The sequence below is a fragment of the Amia ocellicauda genome, chromosome 12, assembly GCF_036373705.1.
Source record: "Amia ocellicauda isolate fAmiCal2 chromosome 12, fAmiCal2.hap1, whole genome shotgun sequence".
Classification (NCBI taxonomy): domain Eukaryota; kingdom Metazoa; phylum Chordata; class Actinopteri; order Amiiformes; family Amiidae; genus Amia; species Amia ocellicauda.
Window position 1 is genome coordinate 40,323,859 of NC_089861.1, and position 22,594 is coordinate 40,346,452.

The 22,594-nt window shown below is 42.2% G+C and overlaps 3 non-coding genes across 3 annotated transcripts; 1 reads left to right on the top strand and 2 right to left on the bottom strand.

Annotated features, from left to right (window-relative positions):
- Nucleotides 1–2,009: 2,009 nt before the first annotated feature.
- On the top strand, nt 2,010–2,100 carry trnar-ucu (transfer RNA arginine (anticodon UCU)). The gene is given in 2 exon segments: nt 2,010–2,046; nt 2,065–2,100. It is a non-coding gene; the product is annotated as a tRNA-Arg (tRNA).
- A 5,586-nt stretch (nt 2,101–7,686) lies between these two features.
- On the bottom strand, nt 7,687–7,760 carry trnai-aau (transfer RNA isoleucine (anticodon AAU)). The gene has a single exon. It is a non-coding gene; the product is annotated as a tRNA-Ile (tRNA).
- Nucleotides 7,761–9,011: 1,251 nt separating this feature from the next.
- Nucleotides 9,012–9,085, bottom strand: trnai-aau (transfer RNA isoleucine (anticodon AAU)). The gene has a single exon. It is a non-coding gene; the product is annotated as a tRNA-Ile (tRNA).
- Between the last annotated feature and the right edge of the window lie 13,509 nt (nt 9,086–22,594).

The window sequence follows — 22,594 nt, forward strand, 5'->3', positions numbered from 1 at the left end:
GAACAAAATAGGGTCCCCTTAATATGCAAAAATAAAGAAAATGCCTGACTGGAGAGAATGGGTACACAACTCCCCCCAACATCACTAGAATGCATCTTTAACACTGTATGTTAAGAAGTACCTTTTACAACAAAGTGTTGTAACGTCAAACAAGTATTTACATGCAAAACAAAATCTATGTATTAATGTCTGAACAATAAGTTATGAGTGTAACATTCAATCCCTGGACCCTTATGTAACATTATATACTGTGCAAATATATACAAATAGGTCAAATAAAAAACAGCACTTATTTGTTCAATACATGGCAAAAAGGTGCTAAAATGATTTACCAAGAAAAGAACACAAAAACTTGTGAGCTAAAACATATTTTTTTAAAAATCAATAACAAACAATAAATAACATTAACGATTAGTATTATTTTTACTAAAAAGAAAATCATATTTGTTTTAGTTAATATGATTAATGTATATAAAAAGTATTTACTTTGAAAAACCACACTATTAAATGAAAATACATTTTAACACTATAACAAGGTAATATAGTACAAATATAACTGAAGAAACAGTAACAGCTAAACACTCAAAGATAGAGGAGGAGCAACCTCCTCTGCCTCTGTGGACCAGCCTCCTCTGATGTATGGTAACCCTAAACTAGCTATCACCATTCATCAAATTGTCAGTGTCATAGCAGAAATAAAATCCAGCACAGCAAGAGTATTTCAATGGTCAACTTACTGCGCACTGTCTGGTCCTGAGACTGACCTGCAGTGCGCATTGGAGAGCAGAGCGCAGCAGCAGGTGTGTTTGATCCAGAACTGCTCTCTCGCACCTCTATGCACCAGCCTCCTCTGGTATGTAGGTAGGTAGCAGTGGCCACACTGAACACAGGGCCCGATCTGTAATCAATGTATACCAGTGATGGCACCAGTGACTTTTCTAGTCTTAAACCCCCCCCACCAAGAATTGGGTCTGAGTTCATGGTCATTATGCTTGTACATTAGTGTATGCGTACAGTTACAATTTACAGTATCCTTGTATGTGCTCGCTTTGCTTTATGGAATGATGTTCGTTGCTTTATTGTTGTGTGTTTCAGATGATCATTTTATCATTTTCAGAGTTAACATAACTATAGATTCAGCAATAATTTGGTGTTCATATGTGTGTAGTGTTATCGCTATTCAATATAGTGTGCCCAGTGTGCATAATGAGAAACATGTTCAGCTCATCTGCTCTGATGTTATGGATATCAAATATGTCAACCCTCCACAGACACACACACACAGAGACACAGACACAGACGCACTAATAGGGACAAATTTTACTCCCTCAATAAACAGGCGGACAAGGAATAATCAGGACCTGATTTAACTGAAATAATACCAAAAAAGTTTATTGAGCTACAACGAAGCGCTCCGGAGATGGTCACTGGGCAAGACACATCTAAAGTTTTTCTAAAGAACTTGCTATCATATACAAGAGGACTCCCTTTGGTTTCTGGGCAACTAGATGATGGTAATGAGGTACCTCAAACTTTAACACACACGTCTCCTGTGTCTTACATTATGTTCTTTCTATGTCCTTGGATGAAAATGTTTTTCTAAAAATCACCTGCACAGAACTACTGTACCTGTCCTCTCCGGAGCCATACACAAAGCTTAAATTCATATATGGGTTACACAATCTTGCTGCAACAATGGTGGGAATATAATATATTTGGCACTCAGACAGGGCACTGTCCCACATCACACACAGAGACACACACACACAAGCACAGACACACACAGACAGCCAGACAGACAAAGACAGTGTGCTTGACAAATACTTCCCCTCACAGTCAAGTCAACATGAGCCGCATTATCTAAAAGAAGAACCCATCATTTCCTTTTGTGTCAATATCAGCGAGACAGGGATTAAAAAACACATCTGAAAATGCTACTTCTACAAGCACGCTGAGATGCCCCGTCATCAGTAGGCGTGCAGAACAGTATGGTGACAAATGTCTTGCGTGGCTCTGTGGCGCAATGGATAGCGCGTTGGACTTCTAGTGAAAAGGGCAGTGGTCATTCAAAGGTTGTGGGTTCGAGTCCCACCAGAGTCAGTGCTCACTTCATGAAACTTAGAGCTTGCTGGGCTTCCTCGTGACAGCCAGAGGTATCTTGCAGTCAAGTGCCTCGCTGATGCCTTCACTTCTTACTTTTCTGGAATGCCAACTTTGTCCCAAATCCTTGCTTGACTATCAAGACCTCATACGCTGCTTCTTTTCCTAGCCACTGTCACTGTACCAGTCCCCCTCCGTGTCAGTTGCATCTCCGGGAACAGCTGGATCAGGTGGCCTTGTACTTAAGGCCATGGACTACTAAGCCGTTGTATTTTGCACCCGTGGCTTTCTATCCCACCATCGTTGTGGGCATTCCTTGTTTGACATTTCTTGACGACTGACGCCGTGTACGTCCAATGGACAGTTCCAAGATTCGCAAGACAGAGCTACTTGTGCATTATTGCCCGCTTAACCTGGCTGCCTCTCGAGTGAGCAAAGCCATTTTACCAAATAGAAGAACCCATCATTTCCATCCGTCTCAAAATCAGCGAGACAGGGATTTAAAAAACACAACTGTAAATGCTACTTGTCAAATCACGCTGAGACGCCCGGTCATCTGCAGGCATGCAGAAGAGTATCTTCGTCGTACAGTTTTGTGGTTCTGTGCCACAATGGATAGTGTGCTGGACTTCTAGTGACACACACACACACACACACACACACACACACACACACACACACAGACACTACAATTCAATATTCAATGTGCAAACAAGTTTAGCCAGAAGAAACAGAACTCTTTCAATCAATAAATCATGAATATACATTACAAATCGATTCAGAATATGCATAATACAATGTAAAAGCCAGACACAGGGATGGAGAGAATCTCTGGTTCCGTTGGTGTCCGGGCTTTATTGTGGTTCACAGGGTAAACGGGACAAAATACAAGGGGTAAAAACAACCAAAACGAAACATCCACACAAAACAGGGTGCTCCGGGCAGTCAGGGTTGGGAGTGTCAGTCCTCCTTCTCAGCGGGTTAGCTGCCTCCATCTGGGAAGGAGAGGGATTAAATAGAGAAGGCACAGCTGCCACTGACGTCACAATCGCCTCGGTGCTCATTGCCCGCAACCGTGAGTCCACAGCCTGTTAGCGAGGGAGTGACAACACAGCTGTGGCACATGAGCACCTCATCAGCAGACGTCAGCAGCAGCCGTGCCGTGACAGACAGCGGCCTGTCACATACAATTGTATATTTCCTGCGTTCCGTTCCTGCACTCTCTCATTCACCCATTCTAGCTGAGGCAGCCAGTGAGCCCACACACGTGCTATCCCTTCCTCTTCCTCTCACTTCACTGCTATATCAGCGATGACATCATAGAAATCTCTCACCTGACAGCAATGACATTACAGAGCACATACATTATGTCTCTCGCCACACTGTCAGTGTTGACTTTCTCGCTCAGTATGCCAGCTCTCCCGGAAACACTGCAATACGTGGATGAGTTTGTACCATTTTTGGATGCTCTACCCTGCTGGGGCGGAGCTGTGATCCAGCTGAAAAGCAGGTCAGGCATGTGGGCACCTGGGCAGCGAAAGATGTATTCGTAATGAAGAGAAACCCAGGTCCAACCCTCCGGTCCAGCCACAGACAGCCACAGAAGTAGTATAGATGGCGGCATCACTTATTTTGACAGCTGGAAGTCCCACCCTCCCTATGAACCTTTGAACGGGAACTCCTCTCTCCTTCCCAGCACCCCCCTTGGGTTACCATTTGACCCTCCCTTGTCAGCCATCTTGGATGATATCGGCTATTTTGGATGTCAGCCATCTTGGCTGATATCGGCCATTTGTAAGGTCATAGGTCATCTGGTAAGATGGTAGCCATTTTGTTAGGGTGACATCCATCATGGTGAGTGTCCAAGTGCACCTCACCCTGCTGGTGTGGAGATGTAACGTTTAATAGCGTAAACTGTGTTTTTAAGGTTATATTGTTTTCATGATACTGTGTTGGAAAATTAAGAAATAAGAAAATGAAAGTTTTATATATTTTAGGTTGTAATGTTTTATGATACTGTTTAAGTAAATAAAAAGAATAAGAAAAGTTATATATATATATATATATAGGTTATATTGTTTTATGAAACTGTTTTGGTAAATTAAAAAATAAGAAACATTTTAAATATATATATATATATATATATATATATATATATATATATATATAAGTTTATATAGAGAATAAGAAAATAGAAGTTTTAAATACATATATATATATATATATATATATATATATATATATATATATATATATAAGATTATATTGTTTTATGATACTATTTTAGTAAATAAAAAGAATAAGAAAAGTTATATATATATATTAGGTTATATTGTTTTATGAAACTGTTTTAGTAAATAAAAAAATAAGAAAAGTTTTAAATATATATATATATATATTTAAGGTTATATAGAGAATAAGATAATAAAAGTTTTATATTTTATTTTAGGTTAAAATGTTTTATGATTTGTTTTAGTAAATTAAAAAATAAGAAAAATAAAAGTTTTATATATATACAAGATTATATTGTATACATTTAAGAAAATAAACGTTTTATATATATTTAAGGTTACAATGTTTTATGATACTGTTTTAGTAAATTAAAAAGAAATATGAATATTTACTCAGAGTGGGATTTGAACCCACATGTGTTTTTAGTTTATATGTTTTATGATTAGGCTTAGGATGATACTGTGTTTGCAAAATAAAAAGGTAAGAAAAAATCAATTAAGAAATGTATAGACTTACATATATTGCATGTCATTACATATATATTTAAGCAAACACAGATAAACACACATACCTATAATCTCTTTAGTTTATATTTATCAATAGACAATAGAGAACAACAGTGAAATGTATAGAATTATATCTGTACATTTTGACCAGCACTGTACTTATTATATTTGTTACATTAGTGAATGCTCAAACGTAGCCTTAACATGTATCATATTTAAGAATATACTGCATTTCATTCAATTACACACACACACACACACACACACAAACATATATATATATCTTGTTAGGTTTTATTTATCAATAGACACTAAAGACATGCACACCACTTTTCTTAGAGAGACACAGTGAAGCACTATTTGTGAATACTCATATGTAATAAATAATATATGTATATATGATTTGTTTGTGCTTTAATGTATAGAATTAATAAAATACACACACACACACACACACACACACAATGGTGACTTTTATTGTGACAAACAAGCATTTTACAACATGGAACATAGTCAGAAGTAGAAAAAGATACTCCATGAAATGTTTTATAGATACTTGTAATCATTAATTTCTTGTTCACAACACCAACATTGGACAGAAAGAAACACTGACCTGTACAGAGTAATGTCATTTCCAGCATATTCCATATATATTCTATTCAGTCTTTCACTCTTGGCTTCTTTTTCAAAGTTATACCAGGTTCTGGTGACAAAGTACATCAGGTATCTATTGTAAATAAAGTGAGAAACACTTAAGTTTCTATTCCTTTGGAAATACCTTATTTTTCAAACCTACAAATACATGGTGACAACTGCAAGCATGACACACATACAAAACACAGAAATAGGGACCACATTGCAAGGATATAATAAGCACAAATAGTATTTTACTGCAAATTTTAAGTTTTGTAAAATTATTTATATAACTTCTAGGAGTAATCTGCAAACTACATAGTGAAAATGCAATCAGTCTTCAGGAAACACACACAGCAGACTGAAATAAGCACAACGTCATATTTATATGAACCAAAACTGCATTCTACTAAACCCTGAAACTCTGAAAAATCACTACAAACTCTGTGTTTTGTAAAATGGCTTATTTCACAGACACAGAAACAAATAGGCTCACCCTCAACATATTCCAACACTTGTTATGATGTAAACTTAAAGGTTTACCAGTAGTACAGGGGTATTATTAATCTATTCATGCAACTTTTAGACACTTGTCTACTACAGAGCTAACAACTGCATTGATAGCGGGTAGCAGGGCTTTGACAATGCTGTGCGGTGGGGTTTAAAATGACTTTGTAGGCCAGGGCTTCAAAACCTTACCCCATTTTAACATTTTCATATTAGCCTCCAACCCCTAAAATACTAAGACATGTTTTTTTGTATCATATGTATCATGTTGTATTACTATGTACATTAATGTGGTTTATAATTTTGATTTAATTTGACATAATTTTATCATATTTTTAATTACAAATTCATATATATAAATAACAAATACTATATAATAATAGTCATAATAATGCAAAAACATATTAAGCAATCATATTTTTACTTACAAAATAATATATATAAAATAACAATATCGAGCGTGGTATTGACGGTATGGAGAGACCCCGTTCCTCCTCCTCCCGTCCCCGCAATCAAGGACATATATATGACCAGGTCAGAGTTGTTGATGGTTGCATAGTGAATACACAGAGGGCACTTTGTGTTTCTCTCCAAACCAGCAGCCAAACCGATCATGCTGGATGATGTTGCAGACAGAATAACGTTCACCACGGTGCCTCCACACTCTTTCACGAATACCAATCGAGCTGCACGGTGCTGGGCTGTGAGCACAGGTCCCACTAGAGGATGACGGGCCCTCGTGCCACCCTCATAGAGTCTGTTTCTGACAGTTTAGTCAGAAACATGCACACCAGTAGACTGCTGGAGGTCATTTTGGAGGGCTCAGGCAATGCTCCTCCTGTTCCTCCTCGCACAAAAAAGCAGATACTGGTCCTTCTGGTTCTTCTGATAGCACGGATGAATGTGCCATACTGGAGGAGCTGGACTACCTGTGCAACCTGAATGGGCTGCAAGGAGCACCTCATAATTCCAGTAGTGACAAGGACACTAGCAAAAGGCAAAACTAGAGAAGAATCAGTCAGGAAGCATAAGGAGAGAGCAATCGTCTGTGGCCACTACCTGCAAAACCATTCCCTTTTTGGGGTTGTCTTGCTGTTGCCTATCTCCGGTGCACCTGCTGTCACTTTCATTTGCACCAAAACAAGAGACAGTGATTCACAACCGCTTAGGCTTCCTAACTGTACAGATTAATATGCCTGAACTGTAACTGACTTGGTATTATGCTGTGATGATTACTTGTTCCCTTATTTTTTTGAGAGGTGTATTATAGAAGATAGCCTTGAGAATGCGGCCACAGAATTGCGGGAATCCGTGACTTTCAACACTTATGCAACCGAGTCGAGGTGACCAACAGCTCAATGTCTGGTTGGCACCATGGCTTAGATGTGCCATTCATGAAACTTGCGTTGATTCTTGAAGCCACTGGCATTGCTTCCCTCTCCAAGTCTGTGTAATAAGGAATTGGCAGGAGCCCACGAGTTGAAACTATCAGAGGACAGAATGCAAATGAAGTGTTCTGAGAAAAGCAAAGCGGCGAAAGGACATTTTCCCGTGTGCATGTAGATGGCCGACTTTGACACGGCTTGATGAAGTCTTGTGGATCCTACCACTGCTTAAGTGCACTACTACGCTTGCCTTCAGGGAGTTTCATGTCAAACATTCAAAAAACAGGACTCCAACTAGACGGATGAGCACCTACGATCGGTCTTGGCCGATGTGGGGATCGAACCCAAGACCTTGGCGTTATTAGCACCACGCTCTAACCAACTGAGCTAACCGGCCATCAAAAGGAGTCTCTCTGCCAGGCATTTCCTCATGTTTATGTAATTTGGCTGCAAAATGCATTACACACAAGTGTGAAAAGAACACTTTTGCAATTCCTAGCATTGGTGATGCTATAAATCAATCTGTCAGTAGTGGGATTTGAACCCACGCCTCCATCAGGAGACCAGAAAACCCTTCTACACTCTTCAAGGGAACAACACCTTAAGTCTGGCAAATTAGACCACTCGGCCATTCTGAGAGGATGTATACGTCCACCGCGAGATTATATACTGATCAAGAAAACTGCGGGAACACTTAAATCACACATCGGATCTCCGTGATCAAAATCTAGGAAACCTCAAGATCTTCACCGTACATTGCATAATTCATAACTCTCCCACCTCCATGCTTTTGAGACTGTACTGGGAGACACAGCAAACTTTCTTCAGACGGCACGTATGGATGTGCCATACTGGAGGAGCTGGACTACCTGTGCAACCTGAATGGGCTGCAGGGAGCACCTCATAATTCCAGTAGTGACAAGGACACTAGCAAAAGGCAAAACTAGAGAAGAATCAGTCAGGAAGGATAAGGAGAGAGCAATCGTCTGTGGCCACCACCTGCAAAACCATTCCCTTTTTGGGGTTGTCTTGCTGTTGCCTATCTCCGGTGCACCTGCTGTCACTTTCATTTGCACCAAAACAAGAGACAGTGATTCACAACCGCTTAGGCTTCCTAACTGTACAGATTAATATGCCTGAACTGTAACTGACTTGGTATTATGCTGTGATGATTACTTGTTCCCTTATTTTTTTGAGAGGTGTATTATAGAAGATAGCCTTGAGAATGCGGCCACAGAATTGCGGGAATCCGTGACTTTCAACACTTATGCAACCGAGTCGAGGTGACCAACAGCTCAATGTCTGGTTGGCACCATGGCTTAGATGTGCCATTCATGAAACTTGCGTTGATTCTTGAAGCCACTGGCATTGCTTCCCTCTCCAAGTCTGTGTAATAAGGAATTGGCAGGAGCCCACGAGTTGAAACTATCAGAGGACAGAATGCAAATGAAGTGTTCTGAGAAAAGCAAAGCGGCGAAAGGACATTTTCCCGTGTGCATGTAGATGGCCGACTTTGACACGGCTTGATGAAGTCTTGTGGATCCTACCACTGCTTAAGTGCACTACTACGCTTGCCTTCAGGGAGTTTCATGTCAAACATTCAAAAAACAGGACTCGAACTAGACGGATGAGCACCTACGATCGGTCTTGGCCGATGTGGGGATCGAACCCAAGACCTTGGCGTTATTAGCACCACGCTCTAACCAACTGAGCTAACCGGCCATCAAAAGGAGTCTCTCTGCCAGGCATTTCCTCATGTTTATGTAATTTGGCTGCAAAATGCATTACACACAAGTGTGAAAAGAACACTTTTGCAATTCCTAGCATTGGTGATGCTATAAATCAATCTGTCAGAAGTGGGATTTGAACACACACCTCCATCAGGAGACCAGAAAACCCTTCTACACTCTTCAAGGGAACAACACCTTAAGTCTGGCAAATTAGACCACTCGGCCATTCTGAGAGGATGTATACGTCCACCGGGAGATTATATACTGATCAAGAAAACTGCGGGAACTCTTAAATCACACATCGGATCTCCGTGATCGAAGTCTAGGAAACCTCAAGATCTTCACCGTACATTGCATAATTCGTAACTCTCCCACCTCCATGCTTTTGAGACTGTACTGGGAGACACAGCAAACTTTCTTCAGACGGCACGTATGGATGTGCCATATTGGAGGAGCTGGACTACCTGTGCAACCTGAATGGGCTGCAGGGAGCGCCTCATAATACCAGTAGTGACAAGGACACTAGCAAAAGGCAAAACTAGAGAAGAATCAGTCAGGAAGGATAAGGAGAGAGCAATCGTCTGTGGCCACCACCTGCAAAACCATTCCCTTTTTGGGGTTGTCTTGCAGTTGCCTCTCTCCGGTGCACCTGCTGTCACTTTAATTTGCACCAAAAAAGGAGAGAGTGATTCACCACCGCTTTGGATTCTTAACTGTACAGATTGATATGCCTGAAGTGTAATTGACTTGGTGTTATGCTGTGATGATTACTTGTTCCCTTATTTTTTTGAGAGGTGTATTATAGAAGATAGCCTTGAGAATGAGGCCACAGAATTGCGGGAATCCGTGACTTTCAACACTTATGCAACCGAGTCGAGGTGACCAACAGCTTAGTGTCAGAAAATAAAAGAACACTTTTGCAATTCCTAGCATTGGTCATGCTATAAATCAGTCTGTCAGAAGTGGTATTTGAACCCACGCCTCCATCAGGAGACCAGAAAACTCTTCTACACTCTTCGAGAAAACAACTGCATTTCCGTCCTTGCACTCTCTCATTAATCCAATCTTGCCCAGTCAGCGAGAGAAGCCATGTACATGCTTTGCCTTCCTCTCCCTCTCCCTTCACTGCCAGTTCAGCGATGACATCTCAGAACTCTCTCACAGCTGACTTCTATGACATCACAGAGTGCATCAATTCCGTGGCTTCTCATCTGTCGCCACACCGTCAGGGTTGACTTTCTCACTCACTATGCCAAGCTTTCTCGGAAACACTGGAATACGTGGATGAGTTTGTACCACTTTTGGAGGTTTTGCCCACCTGGGGCGAGGCTGTGATCCAGCTGAAAAGCAATTCGGGCATGTGGGCAGCGAAAGATGTATCTGTGATGAAGAGAAACCCAGGTCGATGATGTTTCCAATCAGCCCCATCGGTCCAGCCACAGACACACACACAGACAGCCACAAGCACAGACTGCCACAGACACACAGACAGCCACAGATAGACAGACAAACACACAGACAGTGTGCCTGACAAAAACTTTCCCTCACAGTCAAGTCAACATGAGTCGTATTATCTAAAAGAAGAACCCATCATTTCCTTTCATCTCTATATCAGAGAGAGCGATTAAAAAAACACATCTGTAAATGCTACTTGTACAAGCACGCTGAGATGCCCCATCATCAGTAGGCATGCTCTGTGGCGCAATGGATAGCGCGTTGGACTTTTAGTGAAAAGGGCAGTGGTCATTCAATGGTTGTGGGATCGAGTACCACCGGAGTCAGTGCTCACTTCATGACCCGGAGGCTTTTCTTACCATCTTCAAGCGCACTGCCCGGTGTTGCGACTGGCCGGAGTCGGAGTGGGCGGTACGCCTGGCTCCCCTGCCACCCGAGTGCTTCGTCCCGAGGATGCCCTAGACTACAAAAGTCTGAGGGACAGTGTCCTGGACCGGGTCGGTCTGACGTCGGACGGCCAGCGCCGAAAGCTCAGAAGCCTCCGGTTCGAACCTGGCTCCCGGTGCCTGCCACCGCTGGCTCAAGCCACGGAAGTTGCCGACCTGGTGGCCTTGGAGCAGTTCATCTGCCATCTCCCACGTCCAACCTGAAGGCTGGCACCAGGCTGGCAGAGAACCATCATTGCCCGGGACGATGCCACCTTCTGATGCCCGACGGCGGGCACCCTCCCTTCCATTCCCAAGACCCCCTCTGACCCGACTGTCCTGGATACCAGCATGTTGCCAAACACCACACCTAAACATGTTTCTCCCCTACCCACTTCCCCTTCTCGCCTTGCCTGTCCCAAAAACAAATCTGCCTCCTTAGCTCCTTCTTTTTCTCTCTCCCCCGGCAGTGTGTGGTCCCCTGGAAAAACCACGGTGACGTTGCGGGCAGCCTGGACATCGCCCGGCCGGGTGCTCGCTAGTGAAAACTATCTATCTAATATTAAGGATCATAGGCTCTCATCTGATTTGGCTGGGGCAGGTCACCTGTGTCGTGACAAGACCTTAAGCCGGATAATGGACCGATTCTTCTGGCCAGGCATCAAAAAGGAGGTAGAAAGATGGTGTGCTGCCTGTCCGGAGTGCCAGAAGACCAATGCCAGTGCAGTACCGTGGGCTCCGCTGGTACCGCTGCCTCTCATGGAGATACCATTTGAGCGCATTGGGATGGATTTGATCGGTCCGTTGGAGAAAAGCTCCGCGGGGTATCAATTTGTGCTGGTCATAGTAGACTATGCCACTCGGTACCAGGAAGCAATTCGTCTACGGACAATGTCAGCGACTAGGATCGCCGAGGAGCTGTTTAAGGTCTTCACTCGGGTGGGGATCCCAAAGGAAATCCTGACAGATCAGGGCTCTCCATTCATGTCACGCGTGATGCGAGACCTCTGTAGGCTGCTGGGGATAAAGTCCATCAGGACCTCAATCTATCATCCCCAGACAGACGCCCTAGTGGAGCTCTTTAATAAAACCCTAAAGAACATGATCTGTAAGTTTGTGAGCACAGACGCTTGGGACTGGGACAAGTTATTGCCACCCCTGCTGTTCGCTGTACGCGAGGTGCCCCAGACGTCCACTGGCTTCTCTCCCTTCGAGCTGCTGTACGGGAGGCGGCTGAGGGGCATCCTCGACTTAATAAAGGAGGACTGGGAGGCGACCGCCCCCTCCCAGACCTCTATGGTACAGCACATCCTGGACCTGAGAGATCGGCTATCGGCACTGGGGAAACTTGCACAGTTGCATCTCTTACAGGCCCAGGAGCGACAACAGCGCATGTACAACAGGAGAGCCCGGTTACGATCGTTCACCCAAGGACAAGGTACTGGTGTTATTCCCAAATTCAACATCTAAACTGCTGGCTAAGTGGCAGGGACCCTTTTTGGTCACACGCCGCTTAGGGGATGTTGATTATGAGGTGTGTCGCCCAGATCGTCGGAGGTAAAAGCAGATCTATCATCTGAACATGCTGAAGAAGTGGCGAGAGCAGGAAGCATTGGGTGCTTTTAGTTCCCCCCACAATAAAGAGTCTGAAGCCGCTGTTTCTGAGGTTCGCACTGAACTCAATTTAACAAACGCCCATTTAACAAACGCCCAGAAACAGCACGTTTGCTCTTTATTGTGCCGCTTCCAGCATGTCTTTTCTCACCGACCCGTGCTCACACCTCTCATTGAACACCACATCCACACAGCACTGGACCACTGCGTGCGTGTCAAACCCTATCGCACCCCCTATTACAAAAAGTAGGCTGTCAATGAAGAGGTGCAGAAGATGTTGGAGCTGGGAGTCATTGAAAAGTCACAATCGGAATGGTGTAGCCCTATAGTATTGGTGCCAAAGCCTGACGGCAGCACTAGATTCTGCGTTGATTATAGGGAGCTCAATGCAGTGTCTAGGTTTGATGCCTATCCGATGCCCCGTGTGGATGAGTTGCTGGATCGGCTGGGCGCTGCTCACGGAAAACCCGGGCAAGTGAACAGTTGGGAGGAGGGAGACCAAGTATCTGGGGTACCTCTTAGGAGGGGGGCAGGTACGGCCAGTCGTTGACAAGGTGACCGCTATTGCCTCCTGTCCGCCTCCTAAGTCCAAAAAGGAAGTTCGGCAGTTTTTGGGGTTTTCCGGGTATTATCGCCAGTTTCTGCCGGACTTTGCCACCCTGGCTTACCCCCTGACCGAACTGATGCGAAAAGGTGCTCCAGATACGGTCCAGTGGACGGAGCAGTGCCAGGTGGCTTTCCAGGTGATTAAGGACCGCCTCTGCCAACACCCTTTTTTTAAATGCCTTGACTTCTCTCTCCCTTTCATTCTACAGACCGACGCCTGAGAAGTTGGAGTGGGCACGGTCCTGTCCCAGAGTGTTGGGGGTCAGGAACACCCCGTCCTCTATCTAAGCAAACAATTATCGCCCAGGAGCGTAAATATAGCACCATTGAAAAGGAGTGTCTCGCTATAAAGTGGGCTGTGCCCTGTTTATTTAATCCCTCTCCCTCCCCGACGGAAGCAGCTAACCGACAAGAAGGTGGACTGAGTCTATTACCCCTGTCTGCCCGGAGCACCCCGATTGTGGACACTTTTTGCTTTTGCTTTTGATTTTGTTTTTGTTTTGTATCTCCGCCCTTTTTTGACATACCTGAACAAAATAAAGCCCGGACACAACCGAAACCGGAGACTCTCCCTCTCTCTCTCCCCGTTATTTGTGTCCGGCTTTCACAGTAGGCTATTCAAGAAGGGGGGCTCAAAGATGGCCAGATATAAATTTATCTATTTTATTTTATTTTATTTATTGTGCTTTGTTGGCACAGTGTTTAATGTTCAGTCTTAAATACATATTTTTTAATTGTAGTTTTGTAATTGATTTTGTCTTTGAAAAGCAAGACAAAATAATAAAAAGCACATTTTAGATTATTTAATTTATGCAATGGTGAAAAAATTGTCAAATTAACTGAAATGTAAAAAACAACAAACAAAAAAAACTATCAAAACAATCTGATGCATTTAAAAGAACAATAACGGTCAATGCATTTGAAAAATAAAAAAAACATCAAAACATTCAAAAACAGTGAAACCAGTGCTATTTAGAAATAATTAATACAATCATTTCCATAATTTCTTTACGTACTGTTGGAAATATACCATCTGGCCCAGGTGATTTGTTTGTTTTTAATTCTGCTAGTCCCTTTACTACCTCCTCCTCATTTATCCTGATCTCTCTTAGGGTTTGACTGGACTGGTTGTTAACCTGTGGCATGTTATCTGTTTTTTCTTTAGTAAAAACCTCAATATCGTCAGCTCAGCATACCTTAGTATAACTTAATATAAGCAACAGAGACGCTGCTGTGAAGGAGCGCAATAGTCTCTATAGCCACTCTGTCACAGCCACCTCAATAAATACATCAATTCATTAATCACTGTATTGACTTCAACCATTTAAACACATGTAATGTTTTGCTTTATGCTAGGGGTGGCTAACCCTGGTCCTGGATTTGAGCCCCCACCTCCCCAGGGATCTGTATTGGCAAACTGCTGAGCTGATGATATTGACTGCAAAGGGGAATCTCTCTGGAATGGTCCATTATACAGGGGAGCTAAAGACCTCCAGGAAAGCACTAACCTGTGGCCCTGGGGCCCTGGGGTTTGTCTGCCTAACGCTCGTCCTCTGTTCTTTGGGTCTGCACTGGTTCTGGTCCTATCTGATCAACCTGTTCTGAATAGGGCAGTGGTTCTCGACCTGCGGCCCGTCACACATGGAAGTGCGGCCCACGATATGACACCCACATTTAACACTACAAGCGCAGAGCCGGTCAATTTGACCGTTTTGGTTATTCAAATTTGAATTATACTGTGTTCCAAAATACACGGCGCATATACCCATTCGTGACTATTCCTAACTATATGTATTAAACATGCCTACAGCGTTTTAGCTGCATAAACATGAAAATAAATAAGTTATAAACACATTTACCTAGAATAGCCAAAATCGGGTTATTTTGACTGGTCATTTAAATACATAATAACTCAAATATAACACATAATCCTGCCTTCCCTTTACAATAGAGTCAGTCTGGCACTCAAGTGGTGATCTCTACCTGTCTACAATCTTTCATGTGCTTGAAAAACACATGCATTTGTACAGCATTACAGGTGTTTTCTTACAACTGTAGTAAGATTGAGTGGATACAGTGATTACCCGCAAATCAACATGGATTTGAAACGGAGATTGAAGAGAGCTCGTTTTGGAAATTGGACAAGTAAAATCATGTTCTGTGAAATTGCAGTGTCTCACCACACAATAAGATGAGTTACAACAACCTCAACTTGAACAGAATTGTAAAACTTTAAATAACGTGCTCAGGTAACCACAAAACATATGTTCTATGAACGTTTTGTGTAATGCGCATGTGCCAAAACCATCACGTCATGATGACATACTACTTTACCGGAGTTGAAATTTTTTTTGTATTAATTAGCATGGGATAAAGTTGCTGATCATGCAAGAAAAGATGAAGTAGCCCGCGTTTGAATGATTATAGATGGACTTTGTGGATTGCAAATAATGAAATTAATAGTCATTCTTCCTCAACTTTCATTACTTACAGTGGGGGAAAAAAGTATTTGATCCCCTGCTGATTTTGTACGTTTGCCCACTGACAAATAAATGATCAGTCTATAGTTTTAATGGTAGGTGTATTTTAGCAGTGAGAGACAGAATAACAACAAAAAAATCCAGAAAAATGCATTTCAAAAGTTATAAATTGATTTGCATGTTAATGAGGGAAATAAGTATTTGACCCCTTCGACTTAGTACTTGGTGGCAAAACCCTTGTTGGCAATCACAGAGGTCAGACGTTTCTTGTAGTTGGCCACCAGGTTTGCACACATCTCAGGAGGGATTTTGTCCACTCCTCTTTGCAGATCCTCTCCAAGTCATTAAGGTTTCGAGGCTGACGTTTGGCAACTCGAACCTTCAGCTCCCTCCACAGATTTTCTATGGGATTAAGGTCTGGAGACTGGCTAGGCCACTCCTTGACCTTAATGTGCTTCTTTTTGAGCCACTCCTGTGTGTTTTGGGTCATTGTCATGCTGGAATACCCATCCACGACCCATTTTCAATGCCCTGGCTGAGGGAAGGAGGTTCTCACCCAAGATTTGATGGTACATGGCCCCGTCCATTATCCCTTTGATGCGGTGCAGTTGTCCTGTCCCCTTAGCAGAAAAACACCCCCAAAGCATAATGTTTCCACCTCCATGTTTGATGGTGGGGATGGTGTTCTTGAGGTCATAGGCAGCATTGCTCCTCCTCCAAACACGGCGAGTTGAGTTGATGCCAAAGAGCTCGATTTTGGTCTCATCTGACCACAACACTTTCACCCAGTTCTCCTCTGAATCATTCAGATGTTCATTGGCAAACTTTAGATGGGCCTGTACATGTGCTTTCTTGAGAAGGGGGATCTTGCGGGCGCTGCAGGATTTCAGTCCTTCATGGCGTAGTGTGTTACCAATTGTTTTCTTGGTGACTATGGTCCCAGCTGCCTTGAGATCATTAACAAGATCCTCCCGTGTAGTTCTGGGCTGATTCCTCACCGTTCTCATGATCATTGAAACTCCACGAGGTGAGATCTTGCATGGAGCCCCAGACCGAGGAAGACTGACAGTTATTTTGTGTTTCTTCCATTTGCGAATAATCGCACCAACTGTTGTCACCTTCTCACCAAGCTGTTTGGCGATGGTCTTGTAGCCCATTCCAGCCTTGTGTAGGTCTACAATCTTGTCCCTGACATCCTTGGACAGCTCTTTGGTCTTTGCCATGGTGGAGAGTTTGGAATCTGATTGATTGATTGCTTCTGTGGACAGGTGTCTTTTATACAGGTAACGAGCTGAGATTTAGGAGCGCTCCTAATGTCAGCTCATTACCTGTATAAAAGACACCTGGGAGCCAGAAATCTTGCTGATTGATAGGAGATCAAATACTTCTTTCCCTAATTAACATGCAAATCAATTTATAACTTTTTTGAAATGAGTTTTTCTGGATTTTTTTGTTGTTATTCTGTCTCTCACTGTTAAAATACACCTACCATTAAAATTATAGACTGATCATTTCTTTGTCAGTGGGCAAACGTACAAAATCAGCAGGGGATCAAATACTTTTTTCCCTCACTGTAAGTAATGAAAGTTGAGGAAGAATTACTATTTTGTCAATTAGACTTGGTTTATAGTTGTGAAAACTTGAAAAATTAAGTTCAATTAATATGTTTTTCAGTTGACTTAACTAAAAATTCTAAATGCTTATTAATTGATAGAGTACGTTGGCTCAATTTACTGCATGTTATTTCAACAGTGAGTGAACTTAACACTTCATGTTTGCTAAACTGAGTCAAAGCAACAAGATGACTTGACTAAGTCACGTTGCGTCAACAAATAATTTTTACAGTGTAGCGGTTACATTTATGATTTGAAGAAATGTGGCTTCATTTTTAGTAAGAGGCTCAACTGAGTGTAGGTCCTTGTTTTGTGAAAGTATGCCTCAAAGCTAACCATATTGTGACTGCAGTTCACCATTGGTCGTTTGAAAATATCAAATAGCATGTGCTCTCTCTGGTTGGTTCCCTGACTAATTGAGGTAGAAAGCAGTCGTTTGCCCTCTAAAACATTTCTACTACTGCTTCTGTAGTCTCAACTGGGCTTTCCCAGTCAATGTTAGGAAATCTAAAACCCCATTATAACAGCCACTATAGCCCAATTCAAAAATCGTTTAAAGTGGTAATGTTATCTCTGAATAACTAGTTGTGTGCAAGTTTCTATCAGCTACTTTCTGAGAACAAAAGTAGTGAGGGAGTTCAAGGGTGACGATCTCGAGTCATTGTACATTTTCCCTGCATGCTTTGAAGACACGCGATACTTATACTACACAATACTTCAGGTCCAAGTTCAGAACCGGACAGCCGTCTTTAGACTCTTTAATAAAGGCAACCTAAATTAATCAGTGGGCCGTAAGTCTGGGTGTCAAATAAGCACCTGGGCCACAACAGGAGCGTAGCCATGGGTGGGCCTGGGTGGGCCTGGTTGGGCCATGGCCCACCTACTTACCTCTCAGGTCCACCCAATCAGAGAGTGTAAAATTTCTCCCGCGTGTTAAAAAAACATTATAAATACAAGATTCTGAAGCAATAACGTGTTTCGGAAAATCACAGGCTTTATTCCAAAGCATGGGGGCTGGTTCTTTTCAAGTCTAATGGTTACATTTTGGCTAAGTTATGCACAAGCAGGTTATAACTGGCTGTGGTAAATGTTTTTTTACGTAGTGCATCACACCATGACAACTGAACAAATGTAGTTGTGAACGGAGTTCCTACAAATGGTGAAACAAAATTATTTGTTGAATTATTTCAAAAGACGAGAAGAGAACTATCAGAACAGCACATTACACAACCTGATAAATCACCAACTGCATCGGAAGAAACCAATATAAGCACTGCTTTGCATCCACAGGCCAGTGTTGAATTCGGTAAGGAAACATTTTACTGTCCCTCGGATTTATAAGGAATAGATGAGTCACCTACACGGCCAAAATTGCAGGCATTTGCTTTAATTTGTGTTAAATCCCAAAGTTTTTCATCACAGCGGTGGTATGAGAAGTATCGCTGGATGGAATACAGCATAGCCAGAAATGCAATTATCTGTAGATATGCAGGCATTTGTTCTGATTCCCACACCGAAGAAACATTCACTAAAAATGGTTTTAAAGATTTTAAGCATTTGAATCAGAGCCGTTCAAAACATGAAGCAAGCAATTGGTACTGTCCATCCGAAGGTTACAGACAAAGCCACACAGAAACATTTTTAATCGGTTAAATCGGGATTCCAGGAAGGCTTATTTGAGAGGAATTGTGATTAAAGCTGTGACTGACATTCTGATGTACTGCACAAAGCAGTGAATTCCAATCAGGGGTCTCAGAGAAGCTCTAAATAAAGGACATTTCTCTGAGCTATTTAAAGTAAACATGATAGTGAAATACAAACCTGTGTTGAAGAACTCCGCAAAAATGCAACACTATGAGCCCTGATACTCCAAAAGAGCTACTGCTTTACCATCACGCACACCTCATCACAGGGTACATTTCATGACCAGCATCAGTTCAGTATAGACCAGTGTCTCTATGGTTACCTTGTCCCAGTACAGACAAGTGTGTCTCTATGGCTATTATTATTATTATTATTATTATTATTATTATTATTATTATTATTATTATTATTATTATTATTTCTTGGCAGATGCCCTTATCCAGTGCTATACAAATTGCAAGAATACAGTTAAGGCATCAAATATTACAAATACAAATTTACATTGTACAAAGCAATTCAAAATATAATACATTTTACAACTTCCAATTTACACAGGTAAGTACAGTAAGTTAGGTCATACATCCTGGAACGTAAAAGCTAAGTGCTGTCAAGATGTAAGGTCACAGTCAAGGGTTACGGGAAAGGGAGCAAGGGGGAAATCAATCAATAATACAAGTATTAGTAACACAAGAAGCATGATCAAATGCTGTGAAGTGCTATCTTCCAGGGAATAAAAGGACTAATACGTAAAATTACTAATGGTTACCTATGTAGAAGCCCCAGTATAGAACAGTGTCTCTATGGTTACCTATGTAGAAGCCCCAGTATAGAACAGTGTGTCTCTATGGTTACGTAATCCCAGTATAGACCAGTGTGTCTCTATGGTTAGCTATATAGAAGCCCCAGTACAGAACAGTGCGTCTCTGTGTGTAGAGTCACAAACACACAGAGGGAATTCTAGATGGGCAGGAACCAGAACCCTTGGATGATCTAGAGCTAGAGAGGGAGGATTCCCCTGTTGTGAGACGCTCCTAGAGATATAACAAGGGTACACTTCCAGTAAGCTTAATAGAAGGGTATTTACAAAAAATATGCAGTGTATTGTCATTATAGATCACAGACCCCTTAAAAGGTATCCTGAAATTGCCTTGAATGTTTTGATATATAACCTGTATTAATTCAGCAGGTTTTCAACAGGGGGGATACTGTAAGGGATACTACTTTGTTCAGAATACGGTATTGTTACATTAAGAACACCAGAGAGGTCTAATGTAATGGATGGCTTCGCAAACCAACTGAATTACTGAATCGCCTAACCTGCTGTCCAATCGGAATGTAGCTTTCTCGAGAAAAAGGGTGGGCTGTAGTTCGGGAAGAGTAGTCGCCATGATTAGTTGAGTGTGCAAATTGGAGCTGTGTAGTGTGCAGAGGAAATAAACATGTTTTTTATATGAAAACAATGAACTTTGTTTTTGAACACTGGCCTGGAATTGTGTATCTTTTCAAGTTTTTTTTTAGAAGAGACTGTTCTAGGTGCAAAGTGAACGGGACCCGTGTGACACGCAGTTAAGGAGAGCCCGCGTTGAACTAAGATGACTACAGTGAGATTTCCTGGACAAAGCTCGGGCAAAGGATAGCGCAGGGTACACCTGCACCTGTGTTTTTGTCAAAAAGCATTGTGATCAGAGAAGGTAAAAAGGGAAAAACGCAAGTAAGCAGCAATAGCATTTTCTTTCTTTGAAGCATAGCATGACCATAGTTTTTCTATTGTATAAGTATCTTGGTGTAGGGGTGTCTCGCCTGTCCTGTAAGATTCGGGAGGGTAGGAATAGTTTAGTTATCCTCTCTGTTTACTTTTTGTGTGCCCCATTACTGTTAGTTCAGGTAGCCATTGTGAATTTAAATCTTGAACCCTACTTTGCCAAATTAGGTCACAGCTATACTTCGGTATGTAAAAAAATATATAACGCAGGATGGGCACATACCTCAAATTTGGGGGGTATAGGGACAAACTGTGTTGGGGGCGCGGACTTAGATCCTTTAGTTTCTCATCCATCCAAGATATCTAGCTTAGAACCCCTACAACAGCAGGACATTTATTAACTCCTCGTTACATATGGTTACCTATGCAGAAGCCCCAGTATAGACCTGATGCTGATGAAGTGAGGTCCGGGGGAGCTGGGGGGCTGCGAAAGTGAGGTCCGGTGGGGTCCAGGTTTCCTTCTTTGTTACCATCACTTAAGTTTACAAAGTGATCAAACACAAAGGCTTCTCTGACATTGTGAAAGTGTTTGTCCAAATCAGTAGGCAGTGGGTCCTCAGCCAGTCCAGGTTCAATCACAAAATTAGGGTTCTCAGTAAGAGTCCAAATCAAAAACGCAAGCAATCCTTAAAATATATATATATATATATTAACACAGTCAAAACCACCACAATCTTTCTACCCAACAAACAAGGAGAGCGAGGTAGGTCCTTATATAGTAAGTTTTAGAACAGTGGGTAATTTAAGATGGTTCTTGTGATATATCCTTCCCAACAAGAGCGCAGGACTAGGACACTGTCTTGTATGAGTGTCTGTTAGGTGGATGAGGAACTCATTGGCTGAGATTCAGATAATTATTACAAAATAAATTTTTCAGCACTTCCAAATCTCACAGCCACTGCAAATCTCGCAGCTGCTGTTTTATTTTTTCAGCAGTTGCACTTCAGGGCCACCGTAAGAAAGAAACTAGGTGTAACTCAAGTAACAGAAAGGTTGAGTACTTGTATGGTTTAAACGGGTCCACTGTGCCATCCTTAATGGACAAGTTTTCGGTCCAGAAATGTACCAGCTGAATGTCTCCATCCTGCCATCGGCTCCAATGCGTCTCTTCAGTTTTCTGTGTCATTGTGCCCGCACCGTGTGAGTTCACCCGTGCACATGTTGCAGCAAACTCTCCAGTGTAAATTCAATGTAAAGTGCTCCTTTACTTTCCACGGGTGAAGCTGTTGCCTCTCTCAAGGTTTTTTCTAGTAGCTGCGCCCCAGGTAGACCCAAGTAATCGACGATTAATTACATTTTAAGATTTTATTCGATTTTAATCAACTTTATCGCTAAGTCGTTGGCAGCCCCGCTGTCGCTGAGTACTACTGTATCTGTAAGTGTGTTTTAATGACGAGGCGGCTAACGCCAGATGGTAGGTGATTGGATGTCGTACCAAATGTACCGCTGCAGCACTGGGTCATGAACGTCATTCACGGTTCTTGTAGTTTTCATTGCCTTCTCGGTTAATTGCGACAATCCACAACCGAACTACATTTCCCACATTTTCTAACGTAATAATGATTAGTGTAAGATATAATTATTATCAAAATCCTGTCAATGTAGTATTTACTTATAGAGTTCAAATATTGTATATGCACTGTGCGCCCAAATTGTATTTCACACTCGCACAACATTATTTTCACTCACAAATTCGAGCATAACGCTCACACTGTAGAGCCCTGGGTTACCTATGTAGTAGCCCCATATAGACCAGTGTGTCTCTATGGTTACCTATGTAGTGGCCCCAGTATAGACCAGTGTGTCTCTATGTTTACCTATGTAGTAGCCCCAGTATAGACCAGTGTGTCTCCATGGTTACCTATGTAGTAGACCCAGTATAGACCAGTGTGTCAGGAAAAG